The sequence below is a fragment of the Caloenas nicobarica genome, chromosome 3 (assembly GCF_036013445.1).
Source record: "Caloenas nicobarica isolate bCalNic1 chromosome 3, bCalNic1.hap1, whole genome shotgun sequence".
NCBI classification, from domain to species: domain Eukaryota; kingdom Metazoa; phylum Chordata; class Aves; order Columbiformes; family Columbidae; genus Caloenas; species Caloenas nicobarica.
The window spans coordinates 101,261,807-101,286,172 of NC_088247.1; positions in this window are offsets into that span (position 1 = coordinate 101,261,807).

The following is a 24,366-nucleotide window of genomic DNA, read 5'->3' on the forward strand; positions in this document are numbered from 1 at the left end:
TAAAATTGGTGCAACAGATAATTAACAAAAAAAACCCCAGAGATTTTCTATCATATTAGCTGAGAACAGAGAACAAAATCTTAAACAGTTTTGCAAACTAGACAGACACAGCAGAACTTGAAAAGCAGCCACCTGGCATAAAAACTACTACAGAGTAACAGTTCTGGGCAAAACAAAGTAAATGGTTTAAACTCTCTATCATGAAAATACAGGGATTTTAGCATCCCTGGAGCAGTCGCATTATTCCAGGGACAGTAAAGGTGCAGGTACACAGCAGCCTGCAAAGACCACAGAGCCCATGCTGACTTACAAATAGCAGAGGTTATTAATTCATTGTTCGCATGTGGCCCTGGACTTTACCATATAGATCTCAACATCATTCTGCACGGCACAGGCTTGACATGCCCTACACTGTACCCTCTAACTCATACCATATTTTTGCCTTTAACACCTAACCAGCTTACTCAAATCTTTCCAGCAGCATCTGAAAGCAGACTGATGCAATTTAAAAAATCAACGCAGAGAAAAAAAAAGAGGTCATGGTAGTGACTAGGTGAAGACACCAAGGAAAAGGTTGGTCATTAGCAATCAAATGCTGTGATTTTGCGTTTTGTTTTTGGTCTGCAGACAGCAAAAACAGAGTACCTTGGAAAGAACAAAACTCCCTCCCTCTTATTTATGTTGAGGTGATGCCTACAGACTGCAGTCAGCGTTGAAGCTCCGTTGTGCTAGACGTTCCACAAACATAGTGAGAGATAATCCCCCAGCTGAAAATAATTTGAAATCTAACCAAAAATGCAAAACAGAGAGAGGAGAGACAAAGATGCAGAGACGGAAGGACTTGGCAGCAGTTAGACAACAAGTCAGTGGAAGAGCTGGAGAAAGAGTCATGCCTCCCGCCTTTCAAGTGAGCGCCCTCGCCACTAACTCATACTCTATCTCAAAGCCAGGCAGTTTATATGCTACAAACCTATTGCTTATAATACTGTATGTACTGCTGCTCCCTGAAAGGCTCTGGAAAATCACACTTCTTTCATGAAGGTATAAAACAAAAATTAAAAGACAAAACCAGATTGTGTGGAAGGTTGTTGATTCACATTTTGGAACAAAATTCCTATTTGGAGAATTAAAAGCTTTAAGGTAGCAAACCAAGCTGTATCATAACCATTTTGTTATCCATGAGATTAGATCTACAAATAAAAGACCTGGCTCTTAGACTTTAAATAAGGTCTATAGAATAAAATAGAGCAAAAACTAGTCCATCTTCCTCATCTTTATTTTTTGCTCAGTAGAACAAGGAGATTATTGCTGAATTACAAGGCAATAAATTCTGCCACAGCTACTTTATGGACATATGCTGGAATCATCTTGTGGAATTTGCTTGTAAGGGAGGTCATGCAGTCAAACAAAAGTTGGTCTTTTATGAAGGGCTGAATAACTTTGAGTCATTACCACTAACTCTTGTTGTTATGGAAAGAAAGGTATGAAAATCTTATGTTCTAAAGCATGATTTTTTTATATATCTCATTTTTAACAGAACGAAAGACTGTGAGTAAGGATTTAAGAAGAAACGTTACTGTCTAATATTTATGCATTTCTCCTAGTTCAGTTTGCTATTACATGTTCATGGTGTCCTTTTTATCTGTGGATTTACCCTTTTGGACAGAAGTTTTATGCTAATGCTGACATCCCAGCTCATGGAATGTAATTAGATATTGTTTCAGATCCACATTCTATCTTTGCATTAAAAAAAAAAAAAAAAAAGAGTTCTGTGCTGTACCATTGGCTCAAATCTGTAATTTCATGCGACATGAATATTCAATATTTTATAACTCCCAAGGTTTGGCAGCATTATGTTTTACACCATATTATTGCCGACTATAACAGCACCCCATCACTTAAAATCACACCAAAAATAAATCTCAGGTGTGAGGTTCACCATTCTTACAATGTTCACTCAAAATATTAAGAGAAAAATCGAAACAGAGATTCCCATCGTTCGTTACACTCTCAATGAGAAAGTCCTGTACTGCCACCAGAAACACTAGAAATATTAAAATGCTATTATTTTCGTAGTTTTAAAATGCAATATGCTGTATAAGAGTGTTCCTTGGCTTCAAGTAACCTCTGGAGATGATGAAGAATACTGTATTTCTAGCCAGCTCACCTAGGTGCTCTGCAGTGCCTCTGGAGGCACGTGCTTCTTCCCATTGACAGCCTAAGCAAAACTATCCCCCTAAACTTAAATGCTACTGAATCTCGTCTTTTTTGGCTGCCTAAAGCAATTTCAAATAAATTATGCAGATACCCATGGGTGTGTCTGCTGCTGCTTATTTTACTCACACAAGCAATACGACTAATTCTAAGACCAATCAGTCCCATTAGGTCATTCATTCTGCATCCTGTATAAAACAAGGCAGAGAGTTTTGCTCAGTCCTGTAGCAAGTTCAATGAATGCTACTTGAAAAAAATCTTGCTTTTAAGCTTCTCAGTCTGACTGCTCCAGGAACAGTCACTCCAACAGCCATTGTGTCAACACAGAGGCATTGGCACTTCTTTCCAAATCATTAATAAGAAATGTAGAAGCTACAAGGCTCTTGAGGTCCCTGCAGAACTGTAGTAGAAACAGACCGATCTGGTAATGATGCCCCAGAAAATATAGAGAGATGGAGAAGTTATGACTTTATTTAGTACCAAACACAAGACATTAATCACCACCATCACTTTAAAAGCTGGAGTTTTATTTCTAAAAGATGAATTTGTCTGGGGTGTTTAACATCAAGTGATGGGTTTCTGTAAAGCTTTTGTCCTGTTGGTTAAAGAATCTTCTCATTCCCTCCTGGCTGAGATAGTTATGACCCCTAACTCAATTACAACAGGAGGGTCTTGTTATTACACCAGAGAAATCAAGTATTTTTTATCTCAGTCTAAAGCATTTTTACCAGGTCTTAGCGTAAAGTTTGTATCTCTTTTTCCCAATTCCTCTCTCCTCTGTGAAAAGAAATAAAGTGAACTGCCTAACACTGGCCCAGCAAGTATCAAAGACAGTCACAATCATCCCTGCCTCTCCATTCCTCCTGTCAGCCACACTAAAGTTCAGGTTGAGTTCCTTCGCGCCACTGTGACTCCTCAAATTTTTTGGAGCCCTGCTGTCTGAGAGGCAGTCCCCCCTCCTGCAAGCAGAGCCAGAAATCCCAAATGCACTCAGCTGTGCTCAGGAGAAGTTTTCTTTCCACAGGCTCCAAGCAACCAGCAGCCCAGATGAACCAGGCTGTCTGCTCTTCCTCACCACATTTTACCACCCCACTGAGCCATTCCTGGTACCATCCGCAACTGGCGTCATCAGCAACCACATTTTGATTTCAAATAGTGCACAGTTCTGGGAGCTTACCAGCCTCACAGACCCCCATGAGAAAATCTATCATGAATTTTTGGTAATAACACCTGACCTGCTTGGCATCCAAAGAGAAAATTCTTAAAGCACTCATCACATATTGTTAATGAAGTTACATAACGCTACTTTGCTTTACTCAAATGAGCTCACGCTGTTTAAGATGAGAATCGCCCACATTTGATTGGGTCATTTCCTTGTAGATGTCAGGGGAGAAGTAGACTTCAATACTTTGGGGTGCCTGTCCCAGAGTCTGGGTCATGGTAAGGATAATTAAGATTATAGCCTCTTTCCTATGATAACCTCCTTCCCTCAGGAAGTCTCATGTTTTCGGAAACATAACTGCGACGGAGTGAACTTCAGCTGGGGATGTGTTGTAGCGTGGATACCATGTCACAAAGCTTACTCCAGTTTCAGGGACATGAACCCAATGAGTAATTTCAGACAAGCTACAGAAGCCTAAACAAGAACAAAGGGCTGGTGTACATAAATAATAACTGCATCCTCTCAGACTGAAGACACTAAGAGACGTTAAAGAAAACATACAGTTTCTGAGGTTTTTCACCTTAAATAGAAAGGCTAAAACATCACAGACTGGAAAAACAGAGTCATCCTGCCACAGGACAGAAGCAAAACAAAGTCTTTCAGCAGACCAAGACTCGGATCTCTCCCCTCCTTGCAGCAATTTGGACATGAAGCCGCAGCCAAGCTTTTGCTCAGGGTTGGGATTAACCGTTGCTGCATTATACTGAGCTCTGACTACTAATTTTTGTTCCTCCCAACCTTAAGCGTGCCAGCCTCACCCATACCCTACACAGCTCCAGCTGTGTCCCTCCCTGGGCAGGGTATACACCATTACTCTTGTTACCTAGAGCAGTGGATACAAGCACAGGTTTAGACAGTCTGTCTGGGATAAAGCAGAAATCACACTATCTGAGCATTTCCATTTCAAAGGTTTGGGTGGTTTTTTTCCATTTACACAGTTTTATCATCTTTTTAGCATTCAGTTTTCTCCACCTGCGTTTTGCTTAAGACAACAGTTTATGCTAAGTTCAACCACAAACAGTTAAGCCATTTCTGAGAATGCTGACAGAAAAGCATGTGTAGATTTGATTTTTTTATCTTGGCAACCTTTTTTATTTTGAATATCTCAGCAGGAAGTGGAAGAGAGTTAAAATTCGACCCTAGGTCAAAAATGCTTTTGATGATCCAGTGAAAATCCACTTTTCTGTCACCAAATCTGCAAGATACAGAGCTTGAGTCACATGCAGTTAAATAGTCAGTCAACCAGACAACGGGGCATTCTGATTTCCATTCTGTTAGTAAGATCTAAGGCCATGCAATTGCTCTTAACTACCTTTGCTCTGACTTTTCACATGATGAAATTAGTTATTTAGGATTTACTGGGTACTAGAATGCAGGTTTGTATTGCTGTCTAGATAGGACCACTCAGGAGAATAAAAGCTTATAAACTGTGTGAATTCAAAGTATGTTAAACTCTTGGATAGGTTATTTCGTTTAGGGTTGAGGTTACTTTAGGCCAAGATTTAATCAAATGACAGCAAAGCGTGATTCTTCCTTCTCTTAAATAAACATGTCAGTTTTACCAACACATCCTCTTTCAGCTCTTTTATTTAATCTTGTCCAATCTTCATCTTTGTTCATGTTCTTTGATGTTACACAGGAAGCCAGAACTATATGTATTCTGGGAACCAAACGTTAAATGGGAAGAACAGTGTTCTTGCGTGCTGTCTTGCTTTGTGAGAAGCACCTATCACTTCATAGCTTTATTGCTCACCAGGTGTTCACACAAATGAGGTGAGACACTCAGACCCAGAGCCTTGCCATCTTAAGATCTGCTGGCAGAACACAGATACGAGTTGTAGCTTATACCCAGCAGGAGGCAACTTGTAAACACAAGATAAAGCGACACATACAACAGCGCTGGCAGAAGCGTGGGTGTTGAGAAAGTTAGCAGTTTTCCTCCCCAAAGGAGCCAGGCCAGCAGATAATTCTTTGGAGTGATTTCTTCCACTTAGAAAGCACTTAAGTGACCTTAAGCTGCTGAGCTGGCAGCGAGTACGGCTGGAGTTCAGCGGATGCACATGTCTGCACTGCGTGATTCCATCACAGGGACCCAAGACCTTGGGAAGGAGCTTTAATTGAATAAAGACATCCAGGGCATGGACAGCGCTCTCGTTGAGTTGTTGGAACAGAATGAACTGAAAGAAGCGCCATGGCCTAAAAGCCATAAAACTGTACTGACCGCATCCTCAAACCATTTTTTTGGCGCTGAATTACACAAAGTTGTCTTTTCTTGTTTTGTTGCAGATATATGATAGAGATTATTCATCCATTTTTCATAAGATTATACATAAAAATTATCTTCAGAATGTCCCTAGATGTACTGCTGGAAACAGCAGCATAAAATCCTTTACAGAAATTGTTCTCCTGTTCTTTTCCTCTTTGCAAAAGAAATACATGTCTATCTCTTCAATTTGAAATATACATACACACAAACGTACATAATTTTTATATATATATAATTTTTATATATAGTCATATATCTTTACAGTAAGCCTATTACTCTGAGTTCAGAAAACTATGAAAAAACTACTGTAAAGAAGTCTTCCTCACACTTTTATCTTGGGTTTCACTATCCTTAGTGTAGCAGACTCGAGTTCTTACAGTATTTAGATTAAGTACATGATGCATTTGAAATATTGTTGATAACAGTCCACATTGACAGTACTGACTGCAGAATAGTCAGTAGAAATTACCTACCTTTTCCCAAAGGCTACTGGTCTCCTTTCTATTTTAGATGGCCTCATAACTTTAATTTTCATTACACATATTTTTTATACTAAACAAGAGCTAGGAGCAAGAATGTTTGAGCCCGACTTAATTCTATACGGATAATAAAAATAGAAGAAATAAATTAAAATGTTCATCTTCCACTGTCTCCCATAACACTACATGGAAGGTTTAGAAGAAACTTGCCCATAGTCCTCCTTCAGGACAGAGATTCTTGTGCCACCTTTTGATTGCTCAGAGTGGTATTTCACAGGGGAACTGGCATAACATATTATAAAATGCAAATTAGCGCATAATGTGCAAATAGCGAGAAAGACTTCTATCAGCCAACTAGCATTAAAAAGAATTATAAATCCTAACAGTATTCACTACAATTTTGTTCCACATTAGCTCACAATTTATTCCCCCAGTGAAATGAAGGCTAACAAAAAGAAGTAGGAAAAGTTAGACCTGTAGCATAAACCAGCTTGTAGTTCCTCTGTCACTTAATAAAATCATGTAAGAAAAATGAAAATGTTACCTAAGCTTATTTAAGCAGTATTGTGGGTCATACATTATTCACATTTAACTTCAGTGTGAAAATACGTACCGAAAATTATGCCTCTACATTAATCCTTTTGGCTCAAAACAGGCCCTATGATGCCATTCCAGCAAAACGCAGGGAAAAAAGCCTGTACTGTTTAGACAAGTAAAAGCAGCACCAGATGGAGCTACCTAGTGCAAGTCTCTTGTAAGGCTTGAACTTCTTAAAACACAGAACAGCTTGATGAAACATGTCACATTATAAAGAGCAAGCACAAACTCAATAATCAGCATTTTGCCTGTTGTTCTAAGTCCTGAATGTGCAGCAAGATGCAAGAGGCACCAACATCATGAACCTCAGACGCGATAATAGATGCAGTTAAGAAGAGACTGGACGCTCCCGAGTGTTGACAAAAGGTTGCTCCCCCTGCCCTCTAATGCAGACGGAGGCCAGTTGCGTCTACGTCAAACATCCTTCTGGAGTCTTTCAAGGCTGCAAGTCTACCTGAGCATCACCTTTGGGGTGTGGGCAAGCACAACACAGCAGTGAACGTCATTACAAATCTCTTTATGTACCTTACGAAGATGTTCATCATCAGATTTCACAAAATAATAGTTTATTCTCCTGGACCTCCAAGAAATATCTCCGTGTTTTAGGAAAGAGGGAGGTTAATTAAGTCAATGGCAGGCTTCCAGTTTTATTAAAGAAGTGATTCAACACAGTGTTGGGAGGTGGTTTATGGAGAGCACAGGCTCTTTTTTCCAGAGAAAGACAGAGGTTGTTCCTCTGGCCATTAGAACTGCTACATGCCTTTCTAGAAAATGACAGGATTTTAATTTCAGGGTATTCTAGGAATCCCAGTCTGGATAATGCAAAACCTCCCTTTTCGTAGAGTTTTGGCTGGATATAGTATTCTTCTGTACAAACTGCTTTTTTTCTGTGAAACTGTTCTTTGTCTTTATCTCCAGTGTTTTCAATGGAAGAGTTAGAAAAGTTGTCAGTGCATAATTTCCTCCATCATAATTAAATAAATTTCAAGCTTAATTCGTATTTATTACTTTGCTGTATATTGAAAAATCATGGTCATGAAAGTTAACCTGCGACATTTCAGTGAAGTCAGCAAATATTGCTGCAATAACCTTAAGTATAAGCACTTTATAAAAACACTTCCATAAGTAAAAAATTATCCATACTTGAAAGGCTGCTCAGTCAGGTTTTTATACCAAGATTGTCACTGAGATGCCTTAGAAGCTGTGGGTTTTAGAAGTGTATTTTCATTTCTTTGTCATATTTTTCTTTCCTCTAAAAAGCTTTTTCTGCTCAATGAAAGACAAATAGTTGATCTTTATCAGAAAGACACAGAAAGATATTCTGAATAGCACCTAATGCACTTCCAAACCACGATTACTTGAATAAAATACTAGAGCTTGAAAATTTCTTCCTTGGTTCCCAGTGTTCCACCTTATTTGTCATAGAAATATAGGAAAAAGTCAGATGCAAAGGCATGAAAGTATTTTTGGCTTTTTTATTGTATGTGCTGTATGAGCTATTTGATCTAAGAGCAACTGTTATAAGTGACACTGAGTGAAACATAAAACATTGATCCTTCTTATTAGGAATAAACCAGCCACCGTTTTTAAGTATGAAATTTACAGAGTTTCATTCTTCCATGTTTCATTCTATTGCACTGCTTCTTTTACAAACAATTCTTGCTGCCAAATGCTTCCAGAAGTTTTACAATACAACTCTACAAGTTTTCAAAGCAAATATGGCAGGTACATTCTTAATCGCACAGTTTTCCCCAAGGAATTGCATAGGTTAGCTGATGGTTCAGCCCAGTCCAGGATTTATCTCCTTTCCTGACCTAACACAAGTTATCTTAAGCCAATTTTTCAGAGGCTGGCATTTTAAACAGGTCATATCAAATTTCAGAAAACCATCCTTAATTTGGGATCCTCACTAGGAACAAACCCAGTACTGACTCTTACAGAAAACAGCTACATGTAGTGATGATTTTGGGGGAGTTCCTCCTTAGCTTTTGTACACTTTCCCTCAGGAAAATGCAAGCTATTTTCAGACACATTAATCAGACCTATTGGTGGCTGAGGGAAAGCTATCTTTAAATGGAAACTGAAACTGTTTTTTACCTGGCCTTGTCAGAAAGCATTACCCATTCTCTTTTTCACTTATTGAGTAACATTGGCTACTTTGGCTTAATATCTGGACATTTTATGTTGATATGTAGCTTAGAGAGAATACTTTCTATCAGCCTCTTGCCCTTGGAGAAATCTTGTCTTCATGAAGTTAAACACAAAGCACCAGCTGGCTCCAACGGGACAGCTGAGGATCTTCTCTTGTTGTGTCTGTCATCCTGACATATGAGCATCTTTAGGGATCGCAACTGATTATTATAGTTTCCTGTGAATTGGCATTAACGTCATCCCTTTTTACAGAGATGGAAGTTGAGATGTAGAGAGGCTACATCCTCGATTTTAAATAATAGGGACTTAAATACCTAACAAACATTGCAAATGTTTTTTGTCCCCTTTTTGTTTTAGTGAATTAAAGTTCCATCTCTTTCAGATAGAAGAATCCCTCTTCTCCTGGCAATAACTTTGCTATGTTAGTTGGATGGTAAAAGTGAATTCCAGGAATGTCACCACTAGACATCTCCATTAACTAAAACAAAGTCAAATATGAGTTAAAGATTTTACTTAAAACTGAATACCTAATCAACATAAAAGGCGGAAGATCCAGACCGGGATTCTGTATTAACTTCAATGAACAATCATCTCATTCCTTTCTATGTTACAATCCCATCTGTTTGTTCCTTAGTCTCTCATCCACTACGATAACATAAATAGCATTTAAAAACATTTATGAGTCTGGCGGCCATCAAGAGAGGGCAGGGTGTGGACACCGTGAGCTTCAAACTGGAGTGCAAAGGGAATTACACAAGGGAGAAATCTCTGCAATCAGAATAGACTCTCTCAACTCCTTCCAAATTCATTGATGACAGATTGTGTGTTCTTTTTATTCATGTACACAGTGATCTCAGCTTTATTCAGCCCTGCTCTTCGAGTGCCAGAATTTTAACTGAATAGATTTTAAATAACCAGGAGGAATAGGTAGCTCACTAGTATGATATATGATCTAGTTTTTGATAAACACCTTCCCAGACCTGTCTTTGAAAGGGATTCAGTGTACTACTGTAAGGACTAGAGAGTCAGGACAGTGAGCAACTTATTCTACCATTTCTGTATGCTTTAGGTCTTCAGCTGTCCTTTCATATGCATCTGGTGAGAGTCTCATTTGCAACCTTTGCCTGCTGGTGAGTGCCAAAGACCTCTAGCAAGGGAGCTGTAACCTCTGAAAAGGCCTGTGTACTTAACAAATGCCACTGCTGTTGCTTGGTAGCCCTTGCTCATACTCCCAGAGCCTACATGACCAGGGTACACCGTGGAAGACTCTTCCTATAAAAAACATCTGTAGCAAGTGTGCACAAAGGGATTGTTTGACACCAACAATGGTTATGTTTACCAGCTCATGATGCATTCATGTCCTATATGTTTGCAGATGTTTTACGGCCTGAATTATTTATGAATATCTTAAGGGTTATCTGTTCTAGACATTAGAACGGTCCCCCCCGGGGTAGCTGCTGGTGCATCAGCTCACGAAACTTAAACAAGCTGTGCCTGCAGCATTCTCACCAGTAATTTCTCGTGGTATATGTTTCTCCTTTCTAATTTTAAACTTGAAGCTGTCTGCTGAAGAATGACTCAGAGAAAGGATGGGTGACTTAGTATGGAGGAAATTAGAAGTCCAGTCATAGTCAACCCAGACTTTTGACCCTGAGCCTGAGTCACATTAATTGTATGTACTGTAACCCTCACACAAAAATATACACAGAATCAAACAATTACTTTTTTAAAAGTGTCTGGACTTTCATGAAGGTCTGACTCTGGCTTAGTCTGGAACAGAAAAAAAGGAGACAAAAGAAGAAAAGGCTCTTCATGCGCTTTTTCCAGTCCTATTTATAGAAAAAAGTGTGCGCAACAATCTTGGCCTTACCATAACAGCAACATTGTGCTTGGCTTCACTGGGCAACTTAGGAGTCCAAGGCATATTTAAATGTGTTCAAGATTCTTAGCTGATATGACAGGCACAAGGCTTCTCACTTCAAAAAGCATTATCATGGTCTCAGTTGTTGGCATTCTCAGAAAAGAGGGCAAAAACTACAAGGGTTTGAGAGACAAAGTGGCTTTCACTTTATGATTTTTTTCTAAATCAAAAAAAAGTCTCTGAGCAAACCCTTACCCCACATTAAGTTTCAAAGTGCTTTTAAAGTCAAACAAAAACTTAGTTTCCCCAATTTTAGGAAGGAGAAGCTGAAAGAACCTACGGAAAGGAGCTGCTTGCAAAAGGTTACAGAACAATGCTAGCAGTAAGAGCTTCTGCCTCTCATAGTCTACCCCGCAATGCTTTGTCTGCTATGAAACACTGACCTCTCAACATCCAGGGGACATCCAAAGCAAATTATGCCTGTAAGATTAATCTTGTTGATTTAGAAATAAAAGGAGCCATGAGAATTCCCCGTGTTACTGTTCCTTTACTTAAAAGTTCATACCTTCTGCTAATTTGGACCCACCTGCTGCCACTGACAGAGAGAACCTCTGATCATCTTAAGGGTAAAACTGGGATGATGTATTTCTTTAATTTACTTCTCTCTGCTTAAATCTGGACATAAAGACAATTTTGCATTGGTAATGCAAACCATGAAATATGTAGGAGATCAAAGACTGCACAGTTATAGTTGCTGGAATAACTCCAGTATTCAGAATTTCCTTGGTTTTAATCTTTTTTTTCCGCACAACTTTAACTTTGCATCATCTGGGACAAACCGGTTTTGTGCAAATTTTCCTAAATACCAAGACAGTGAAAAAGAGAAAGAAAGCTGTCTGCAATATCCCAGAGAGGTTGTGAGAATTAGGTTGGAAATTGTTTCTTGTGGGGTGTGCAGGGATCTTCCCAGCTAACCAGTCAGCTAGTGGAGGAATGCATCAGGCTAACAGAGAGAATTATTTAGTTTTTTTTCTTGGAAATGTTCCTCCTCTCTCCTCCTTGAACACATACACGCAGTCACCATCTCTTCACATAATCTTTTTCGAAAGATTAGAGAGGAAGTCAGGGTCCTTTGGAGGCTCTCAGGACCCATCCTTGATGAGAGGCAGGCTTCACTATCCAGACCTTTCTCAGCAGCACTGCACTTTGTAACTCTTAGTAAGTGACATTAAAAGACAGGTCTGAGGAAGGAAGGTCAGACCCCAGGATGGGAGAGGCAAGGAGAGGTGCCCCTGCTTCTTGAGAAGATAACATATCCATTGCTTCTCAGGCTTTCTTTTTTTAATAACTGCCTGCAGCAGTACAATTGTGCTGCAAAGGAGGCCCTGGGTAACCACAACAAGGGAAGATGTACTCTGTTACTGTGAAGAACTAAACGGTGAGCACTGCAGTCACTAATCCATTACCATACAGCTGGTCCTGCTGGAATTGGTAGCTGCTCTCAGCCCACATCCAACAATTTCTGGGTCAGCCTAAGGCAGTATTCTTGCTGTATGGTCCCGAAATTATTTATTTTGTCTTTATTTCAGTTGCAGAGAGTACTTCACAGGTTGGGTCACATAACAGCACTACCCTTAGTTCCCCTCCATGACAAGGAAGATGGCAAGTCCTTTAACATTACAATGAAGAAGAATTTTTAAAAAGAAAAGTGAGTCTTTGAAACTCTAAATAGGGGCAAACAGGGCTGCCTTTAGGAAGAAGCAAACCCACAGCAAAGTCCCAAGAAAAGACATGCCTCTGTCACTCCTGAAATCTAAATTCTTCCAGAACCAAAAAGTCATTTTTCTATTTACACAAACCTAGGAAAATCTAGCAGCCTATTGTCCACTACTCTTTTGTTGGGGTTAAATGGAAAAGGACCAGAAAAAAACCAGAAGAATCATGAGGCTACCCTCTCCATATATTTTAAATCTAACAACTAGTCTGCCTTCACTCATTGTGACAGTGGGTCTCCTTCTTTTCAAAAATTATTTCCATCAGTGGAGTCCTGAATTTTCTGCTGCTGTATCTCAGGGGAGAAATATTATGATAAATTTGAGACCTGGCCTGAGATGAATCTGTTCCACAGACACAGTCATTTATTCAATTACATGAGCTTTACTTCTTTGGATGATTTTCTGGGAATAGGAGAGCATAGATTTGGAGGAAGTTCTATTTCTAAGAAGCTCAAATCCCGAGGGATCAGATATTCATGAGACTGCAACCACTATACATTAAACAAAAGGAACATCTTCTGCCCCCAGCGAAATGTGATGACAGCTCACTCTCACCAAATGAGCTATTTGAGCATTGGTTCAAAGTGAACCCCTTCTCCAGCACTCAGAAACTGTTTTAGTAGTTTTCTACATCTATAAATAAGTGACTACCTTTCTGGAAGTGAAAGTCTGGTGAATACTTTTGTGGCTGTTTGCTCAGAAAAGGTTTCACATGTGAGAGTTAAAGCAGTCATTCCAAAAATGCTGAATTCTTTCCTCCCATTTATTAGCATACCAGTCAGCAAAATTGCAGACTAGTTATACCCCACTAGTCAGACTACCTGAACACAGAACAAATAGTTCATGACAAACTTCCAAATCTGAAACGAAGTGATTCACAATAACTGAGCAAACTGAATAACTGGCTATTCATAAACAACTTACGAAGAGAGAAAAGGTTAGCCTTTGGAAAGTCATTTAGTACTCATAGCTGGCCATAATCGCTTCTCTTTTTTTTTGCCTTTTAAAGTAACAAGAGTGATAAAAAAGCAAAACAAGCCTTGAAAGACAAGTGACCTAATCTCGGAGAGATTAATCTTTAGATCATGCATGAAACACCATTGCTGGCTCAGTGCAGCAATTACTTTCTGCATTTCCATGAGAGGTGGAAGCTGTGAGCCAGAAGTAAGAAATAAGGCCAGAACCATCACCAACTTACCACTAGCAGTAAAAAAGCATGAAGAGGCTGCTTTAACTAGCCATCTCTAAATTCACAGGGGCAAATTACTTCAGATTTCTTACTCTTATTCTACCTGGCTCCATATAGGTCTTTTTGGCATATTCAGCTGAGCATCTGAGCATTGTTTTTATTACTGCAGTAAACAAAGTGTCTAAAAGCTCTCACTTGTAATATTTTATTTCATCTATCCCTTCCCTCAAAAAAAACAGCGTGTGTGAATTGAATATTCGAGACACTCTTGAGCATGATTCATGATTCCAGATGAGTAATACAGAGTAATACAGAGCTACCTTTCTCCTCAACTATTGCATGCCTTTTCTGTTTTGTTACTGTGGCCTTTCATATCTCACCTGAACCCAACCTGTGATTCTCAAGTATTGATAAATAATGGTTTACAAATTTCATCTTTTTATAAGGAGCAATTTTTCAAATTAGAACTACATAATGAAGGTAAAATACTTGTGATCCATACAAATACCACAACTAAACTGCACGTGTGTGCACATTGTTGCCCACGAATGGCCTGTACTCACCTGGTGGTGTGGAGGAAGACACCATTAAAGACCTAGACTGTTGTGAGGGTGGAAGTTCACAGAGGGTTTTGTAAGGGTCACCTGTATTGTTACTACAGCTACATCTGTTTTCAGTGAAGAAAATTATTCTGTCAGTCATTAGTACTCCTAGAGCTAGCAAAAATAAACACATCCAAAACACTGTCATCTTTTGATTTTCTTTCATCATATGTTAAAAGACTGTTTCTTTGGAGTTGGTTTTACACTGAGAGATTGAATAGTTTTAAATTATATATTTCCTTCTGCTTCTGCCATAGGATGTAGCATTAAGAAGAACTTAATGGCCATGATATATATACAGATTTTTAGCAAGGCTTATCTTAGTTCTTCTCCACTTTTATAATATGTGGAATCATGGAAAACCAGCTCCCCTTCCATTCAGTTTGACTCAGCTCTGGGGATGGCATTGTATTTGCCTATCCGACATTGCAAAGCTTTTGGTGTAGAGGAGAGGGAATGTACCCACAGATTCACTTGGCCAAGATGAGACCGGACACTGCAGTGAGGACCAGATGATTCCTCATTTAGGTGGCTAGCAATAGCTATGCAGACCCCTCCGCAGATCCTTAGTTGATACACTGAGCTGTGCCATGTCAATGCACAGATTCAGCATATTCCTGGCCTGGGTTGATGAACTATGAAGGCAATCAGGAACAAATCTAAAGTCTTACAATGTAAACCATCTTCACTACAAACATTGGCTCAAGCTCCACTGAAATTCAACAGCCGGACTAAAGTGATTCAGTTTAATGATCTCAGACAGTTTGTTGACTGCAATATGTATCCTCTAAAAGGTCTCTTACGCATAACCTGCTACCGAAGCCATTTTTGAAGTAACAAGATTGAATCCTGGCAGAGCAAGCAATCTCAGTATTTTAACATGAGCAATACCTGGATTTGTGAAACAGACACATTACATAAAACAATAAGTGTTTCTTGACCTGCCCTTCAGACCACTGAGAACCAAGCAGTGTTGAGCAGCATAAGTACTGTTTAGATAAAAGAGGAAATTTCATATGTTGATGCCTACAGTGAATACAACAGAAGATTTCGTTTCGCCCCAATTCTCTGATCAAACCTTGTACTAATTAGCACTCATAGAGCAAGGTACAGGTTTACCGAGTGCCTTAAGGGATCACTAAGGGTGGGAAAGATCCTGAAGTGGAGGAAGGGAATTAAAAACTTCCCTTAATTGTTCTGCATGTCCCTAATGAATGTTAAAGCCTAACAGATTTTTGGCAACACATGCTGCTGGGGTATTATTTTAAACTTTGCTTCCTAAATCAAATAGCCTACTGTTTCAAAGCAATTTTGTTCCCTGTCCTAAGGATTAGTTCAAGCATTAACAAAGTGGGCCACAAAGGGCTATGACAGAGACAGCATGCGGGCAGTGCTTTTGCTAATTTGACCTCTTTTCACAGAAATGAGAGGAAACTGTGATCTGAAGCTGACATTTCCTTAGAACATCACTCAGCTTTCCTAACACTGGGACCACAATTCACTGATAACAGGGCTTTGAAGTAGTTGGAGCAGAGCCAGGAAACATTGGAAGTATTCTTCAGAGAATATCTGTTTCAGATTACCCCAATTTATAGTAAGCCACACATGCTAACTTTAGCATTTCTTCTGCCTTTAAAGCTTTTCGTCTTCTGGCTGATTGATCTTGAGCCTTTTTCTTTGGCTCAGTACAGTAACATTTCTTGTCCAAACACTGCATTCCTACTTCGCATCCAATTTCTTCCCCACCGTGTATTGACACGGTGGGGAAGACAAGGTTCACTTATCTTTCTCATCCTCTGACCCATATTAACAGTTGCAAATATATGATTTTACTGGAGTTGAAGAAAACCTGTGGCAAACATTGCACTGAATGAGGCTAAGCAAGAGCATGTTGTGGTTTCTTTATTTTGTTTATTCACACCTGCAGTATTGAGTCTTCCAGTTTGACTCTTCTTATCCTCACCATCAGAGGCAGCATAAGGGTAATTCATAGACAGGAATTATGTTTTTCAAGTCCCATTCAAATTCAATTGGATTCATACACCCAGCTTTCATACCAGGTAATGCAAATCAATAGAAGCAACTCTAAGGCAAACCACTTTTGCTGAGCATCTGAAACCCAGTTTCCCCAAGTCTAGTCTGATCCCAGGTACTGAGTGTTCATTTGCAGCTGTAGGGTTTTACATGCACATCTTCCACTTTGGTTTCATACAAAAAGAATCCAGCTCATGAGCATCACGACCTTGTGCTGCTGCAAATCAAAGCTCAGTAAGAAATGATGGCTGGTTATGCTCTTCTGATCCAGACCACAACACCAGTGCAGAAGCACCATTTGGTCCTTTGGAATTCTTGGCTAGTAAAGGGCACCAGAACAATCATCCTGCACAGTGAAATACAGACCAGCTACAGCAAGCTGTGGCTCTGCAAGTATTTGTCTAGCTAACATTGCATGTTCGTGGATCTGACTGAACACCTCCAAAGCAGAGCATGATGCAGTGTCTGCTTTTTGGTTACACCACAGGACTGCTAGCAACTATGACTCTTGCTGCCCAGCCTACTGATGATTTCTAGGGCATGAATGTTGATAGATAAACAGAGTCCATTAAATCCATTCAACAAGTCTGTGGAACAATCTATTCCAGTGTGGTTTAGCATTTAACCTATGGTGTGAAAGAGTCAATAGCCTGAGACAAAGCGCTGAGACACTATTTTGCCTGTTACCCATCTGGAACTTAACATCAATCAATATTATGCAGAGTAAGAAAAGTGGACAGCAGGCACTTCTATTGGAAAGAAAGTCAGCATTGATGCAAACTCTTAGGTTCAACATATCATATAAAAACAATTACAGAAGTAAACAATATAAAAAGCTCCTTTTTTGTCAAATACAGCAGAAACACCTCTGTCTTCCAATAGGAAGACAACATTTGCTTTTATCACTATTGCAAATAGCTCGGGATGCTTTGCAGCCTAAACAACATAGAAGTTATGAGTTGGGCTTCCAGACTCTTACATTTTGGGTTGCTATTTTTAGGTCTGTCATCTCCTGACTTTGATAATTTCCTCTGTCAGGAGCATAAAAAGACTATCTGAAATGTTGGAAAGACCAGCCTATTCAGTGGTAAGGAAGGGACTCTACACAGGGCAGATGGTTGCTTGTTGCTATTCCTCACAAGCCATGAAGTAAACATGAACAAAAAAAAGCACACATTCATTTGTGCATCCCACTAACATCAAGATTCGTGCTCACTGCAGTAGGTTGGTCACTGCCAGATGCTAGCAGCAGTCTGGAAAGATGGGAGAAGATTTTCAAAAGGAGAAAATCTACATAGCACTTTGGGAAAGAGAAGAAAGGAGGAAAAAAAAAAAGAGGGAAAACAAACAAACAAACAACCAACCTCTAGAGAGCTCCAACCAAGTCTGAGCTCTGCCATTAAGCACAAGGCAGCCTCCCTTGGAGGCTGGAACTATTTCCCTGGAACTAGAACTAAATCCCCATATTTCCTACCCTTCAGCAGTTCTCATTCTTCTATAAAATACTGTTCCCACTAGTTTTGGTGAGACTTCCTCTGTAAAGAAAGTTACTGCTGAACATGAATACAAATATTCACCCAGTGCATGATGCCAGTAAACTTTGGGAGGGTGCAACTTCCCTGCTGTTATCATGTGCTTCTGCTCTTGTTCTCTTTCTTGGGAAATCAGACTATGATTTCATAAGAGGCTGTCTCCCAAAATTTCTGAGTTTTCCCTACTGTCACAAGAACAGCCAAAAAAGTAATAATTTTGGAAAAGATAAAACATGGAATTCCTCCATTTTTCCATACTGAAGCAAAGTTTTGAGACCAAATTTACCTACATTTATTTTTACTGAAACAATATTTCTCTTGATGCATTTTGTTTTGAATTGAACAAATATTTAATTACAAAAATGTGACGGATGAGAACATTGCAAGTCTTTTGGGTTGACCTGACACAATGTTCTTTCCTTCCATTTTTCATTTCAAATGTAATTGTTGAGCCAGCCATTTGGCAGAAGGCTTTACCATTTTTAAGGAAAAAATTTCACTTGTTTATCAAAAGTGATTGTGGAAGCAAGCACTCCTGTTGGAGCAGATACCCATTGAGATAACGGGTACCTTAAAATCATGAAATTTGGTAGAAACTGCACTCTCTAGGATGACCTAAAAAGTTCAGAAAAGGTACAAACTGTCCTTCTTCCTGATTTTGGTTGCCATCAACTTCATTTTCCAAAGTTCAACGCTTGCAGCAACTAGTTCTAATTAATGACAATCAGAGACCACTATTAGATGGCAGTCAAAAGGACAGTTTGGCATGAAGACACGCTTATGGTACTTGCTGTTCGAATTGTCTAAATGAAGGCAAACTAGTGCTAGAGAAGAAATTGAAGGCTTCAGGGAAGAGTCATGTGTCCACTTGACCCGGGTGGTCTTGCACATTTACGGTGTTGTGAAGAACTTGATACATTTTGGTACTTTACAGCCAGTGAAATGTTACCCAAACATATAACCCAGAATTCAACTACCTTCTAAATTGCACAAGCACATTACTAATGATGACAAGCTTCCCACGCAGCACTTTAACCACTCTTTTCAGAAGCTACCATCCAGCACACAAGTGTGTCATAAACTCCCTAAGTACCATGATGTCAAGTCAGAGAGAAGAGCGGTTTCATCAAGGTCACACAAAGGTTGCACGGAGAAGGTGAAAACTGAGTTTAGTTCTCCTGTGTCCCAGTAAAGAGCTTTGACAGCAGACCATCGTCTCTCGCTGATGTCAGCCTTAGTAATAAATGGTGTCTCCTTGGTGGGGAACTGCCCAATCTGACATCATTAGCAGATCTGGAATCGCTAAAAGGTTTAGGGCTTCAGCATGTTTAGTTTTTAATTGAGCATGAAGCAGCCTTGGCAACAATACTAAAAAAAAAAAGCCTTACACCCAAATAAAATCTGTTTGGATTGGCTGGTCTTCATTAAGTGATTCAGAACAACAAAGCTGCACCTTCTTTCTACATGTCGGCACAGTTGTCAGGACTAAATATTGTGGGTTGCATATCTTTGAATGAGATTGATTACACAATGTTTGCGAAAGTGCAAAACATTTGAAATGCATCTTGTGTGGGAAGAAAGCAAATGGATCAGCCCTCCTTCCCTTTGAATCCATTTGGATCATTGTAAAAACAGATAAACTGCTGAGTAAAAGACAAATAAGTAGGGTCATCCTTGCAGGGAAGTGTGGTCATGTCACGATCACCCTGGGTAAAACTAATATAACCTCATATGGTTTTGGGAAGATTTCTTCTTGGTTCCCAAAATGAACAGTTGACCGTGAGAGCAATCTTTAAAGATAAAAGCTCATTTCTAAATTTAGGAAAAATACAATAAACCCTAAACTTAAAATCATCTTTAGTGGCACCATTTTTGCAGTGATCATTGTTTTTACTAGAGCATGCCACTCACAAGAACACATGCTTTTGAAGATCAGAATTGAACAAATACTGAAAGATGTTACCCCATTCCCTCGTGACTCCCAGTTCCCCAGCTCACCAAGGCATTCCACATGCTCCATACGCCACATGCTTCAATTTTCAGAATGTATATTATCCACAATTGATTTAATCCCTCAGCATTGGGAACCGTAACTGTATAATAAAATGCATGGATTGTGTCTGTTTCTTGTTCTCGTCACTGCTGCGACACATGCATTTCACACAGATGGCAAAGACCTTTCCTCTGTAGCATCATCAGATTTATTCAGTAAGAGCCCAGTCCTACCACATGTGAGTTTTACTGTTCACTTCAGCAAGAGCAAGGTCCTAGTCTGCACCACTCTATCTAATGGAGCATTTTCACAGACGTCTTAAAACAATCTGTGAGGTGCCTTTGAAAGGGGTGCCTTGCCTTTACCCCATGCACATTCTTGTTGCCTTCCCTGTACAAACTCCAGCAAGAGTGTGGCCCTGCAACCAGCTGGATCAATCAGCTGAGCTGGCAGAATGGGAACTCTACCCAAACAAATGAAACAAAACACTACTTTTTTAGTCAGATCAGCTTGCTGCATGATTATTGCCAAAGCAAGAGATGGGCCTGAGCACCTAGTTAGACACAGTGGAATAGTCACTTCTACAGCTTAAAGTCAGCTCAGCTTTGGGGGCCCATCAACAAGAAACACATCTTTCAGATGTACTGGGCCACATCCTTTGCTGATAAGTCAACAAAGTTAGATCATCACTATAGAGGTCTGGACTTAAACTAGCTAAAAATTTGTCCTGTTATAGGCAGTCTCCCCGTGAAGCAGAATATATTAAGTAGTTCTCCAATAAAAATGAAATATATCCTTACCACCAGTCACTCCTGTTTTCATAAAGGGCAGAGCAAGAAGATGTATTCTTAATCACATGCCTGACTCGGCAAAACACGTTATGCTTATCTTTTCTTCAGCCCACAGCCGTGATTCAACTGCAATTATGACTCTCCCTTGAAATAGCAATTTCATCTATCATTATTATTATTACTGCTTTTTTTTTAAATGGAAAATAGCATCTACCTATCTGGAATGTAGGAGGACTGTTTTCCTTTTGATATTTAAAAGTTGTCTTGCTCTGTAAACATTGGCTGAACCTCAGAGTTGGTATACTGTTTAGGAATGCAGCCTTGCACAAAGTCAGAGGCTTTTCAGAGTGTTAAAAGAAACCTCAGGCATCAGAGTCATCCTCAGGAAGCAGATGAAAACAATGTGTACACGTGTCAAAATGCCAACTTCAACTGTGTGAATAGGTCAATATGATTTGAGCTGGTAGGAAGGCAGGGACTGTATGGAACAATAAAATACATTTTTTAAAAGGCTGTTTTCTAAGATGGATTAACAGCATTTAAAAAAAACACTTTAAATGACAACACAAAAAAAAAGGAAAGCTGAAGTAGAAGTTAAGAATGAGTCTGAACTGCTCCTTTTTAAACAAGATTAGTAATTATGAGCACCCAAAAAAAATCTGGAATGTCGTACACTTTGTTCATTTGTAATTAAGACTTCAGTGTCATCTTAATTTTTCTCTCCATTCCATATCCTTTGCTTACAAGTTGCAAAGTCTCACTGACTGTCCCGAGCTTTTCTTAGAGCAAATTTTGTGGAGGAGAAGTGAGCATTGCTTACAGGATGCAATCTCTACACTATAGAACCTCCAGATATCATCAGTGTTTCTTTTCTTTCCACAACATAGCTACTCTCTCCAACATTATGGGAGATTATTCTCCTTATCTTTACCCTACTATGGAGTAGTGCGAAGCCTAGCTCTGTCCTGGCAGGTCCCTGCACTGTCATGTTCTTCTGGTGCTCAGAGACCTTGCCTGCCTTCACTGCCTTCACTCGATCTGCTGTTCAGGAGCTAGAGTGGGAGCAGAGAAGCTGCAGAGGAACAGGAGCTAACGGCATTGTCACAGTCTCAAGTCTCTTCACATAACTTGGCGGCTCACCTAGAAAACCCAGCAGATATGTCGAGATAGGAATATAGCTCCTTATTCTGCAAGGGCAAGCTGCTAGGTCTCCAAAGTGGTAACATCAGAAGTAGAGCCAGGCTGAAAACAGAAAAGGAAGACATAGAAGACAACTTTTCAATAAAAGCATTAGGAACAAAAAATATCCTGAAATGGCTCAGTAGTCAATAAAAAATAAAAAATCATTTTAAAAAAACCACAGACATTTGTGGTTAGGAGATCATATGGGAAAATTAGATATGAACAATCCTGTTGTGAGTAGTGAGCTGACATGGCATGTAAAATTAGTGCAGTAAGATGCTTATCCCAAAGAAGCAAAACTGGGGAAGAAAACAACAACCACAAAAAGAAAAAAAAAAAATTACACACACACACAGAACAAACAAAAACCACCACAGAAAAACCACCACAGATTAAACAACCAAGGACTACATATTCTTGAAACTCTGTGTGTTTGCAGTGATGACATTCAGACTCATACTTTTTTTTTTTTTTGATATATTTGGGAAGTTTACTAGCATGATAGGAAAAATGAGAAATCATTTGGAATGGAATGGAACAGGGATCTCCACCACCACCTCTCCTGGAGTGATGAGGCTAATTCTACAGGCTTTTCTGTTTGGGCTTCCTCACTCCAGACTGTCATTGCAGATTCCTTGAAATACATTCCTTCCCAACATATGCTATGAGGGTATCTCACAGGCCCCATTGCAGAACTGTATGTCAAATCACATGAAAACTATCTGTTTCACCAGCATAACATGCAATCATCATGAGTTTCACATTCCATGTTTCTCACTGAAATTAGGCAACAGTGGAAGGTTAGAAGTATCGATGCCAGAAAAGACAGTTTGCCTAATGCACATCATGACGAGAGGTGGACAAAGGATTTTGTCAAATCCAGTCTGCCAAAGGAGTTTTAGAGCAGAATTGTCTGCATTTGGCACCAGTGAAGCTTGGCTTCCTGTTGGCTTCCTGTTGTTTGATCCTCCCAAAGAAAAAGTGCTGGAAGTCTCCAGAGAGAAACAGGTACAGTGCTGGGAAGAGATCCTGAATGTCAGTATAGAACGGAGCAGAATGCAATGGAATTACACAAAGCTGAGGTAAGTATTTTTCATTACAATTTTTCTGCTCATTCTGCCACCTTTGTGACTCTAACAGTCAGTATCCACAACAGTTAAAAGGAAACAAAACAAACACTGGACTTGTGCTTCCTCTATAAAAAGTCATGAACATTCACTTACTTTAATTCACGTTCTTAATAAACAATGTGTCAGTGATGTGGATAAGAGGAATTTGAAATACCTTATTAAATGTGTAAGTAACACATACAGATAGCATAGGCACCATTATAATCACAAAACTAGCCAGATTCTAGAATCTCATTTCAGTAGGGTAGGGAGAATTGTACCAAGCATGAAAAAAAGACAAAACCCACAATGTTTCTGTGAGGCAAAGCCTCCAATCAAAAAAAAAAAAAAGTAATAAATTCAGGTCCACTAAAACTTCTATATATTTGCTTTCAGAGAGGGTCATTTTCAATTGCAACAAGTCCGATACATAAATAAAATTTGCCTCCAAAAAACGCCAAAATACAAATGTGTGTCCAGATAAAGAAATGTTGTCTTTCAACCTTACTGAGGCACGGTATGTTTTTTATCATCATTATTTAATGACAATTCACAGAAATATATATTTTTTTTAAATCCACTGGAAATTTGTCAACACCCTCTGCCTGCAATAGCCACAATTCCATCTCAGAAAAATAGCTTTAACTTTGCCTCAGAGGATTTTTAGACATCAAGGGAGCAGGGAGTATCTCTAAAAGCAGCCTCCTGTCTGTCAGAGTGTCCTTAGCACTGGTTGGCACAGAGGCAGCTTGTGGCCCTTTTTCATCTAGCAGCTATTCGATGCAGCACATTTGTTACTCTTTGCTGCCAAGGAGACAATCTGTTTTTCATTTCCTCTGAAGAAGAGCATAATACTGTGAGTAAAACATCAGATATAATTAGGCAAAATGGTTGAGTGCCTGGCTGAGCAGAGAAATGGGACTGTCCTACATATGAAAAATAGCCACACACCTGAGAAAGAAAAGAGAGAAAGGAGAAAAGCACTGCCCTCCCAACTGGAGCGTGCAGAGGCTGTCACGAGTTATCCTTTCCTTGTGCAAGTGGGATATTTTCTAGGGATTGTGCAAATTAAGTGTCCTCTCCTAACATCTGGAAAATGAAAAAAAAAATAAAGCGCCACAGATTCTGCTGTTTTCCTACATAATGAGGTAAAACGTACCTAGAGATGGAAAACCTAATTCCTGCACATTTATAGATCTGTACACAACCTAGACACAATTCTCCAGTGCATTATGCCAATTACATGTGTGCATGTGTATGAAAAATGTCCCTTAACTTATACGAGAAGTTTGCCAAAAGCCTTTTGCTGCTAACAGCAAATACCAATTGATTCCTTACAGTTCACAAGAACTGAACATTTTAGAGCAAG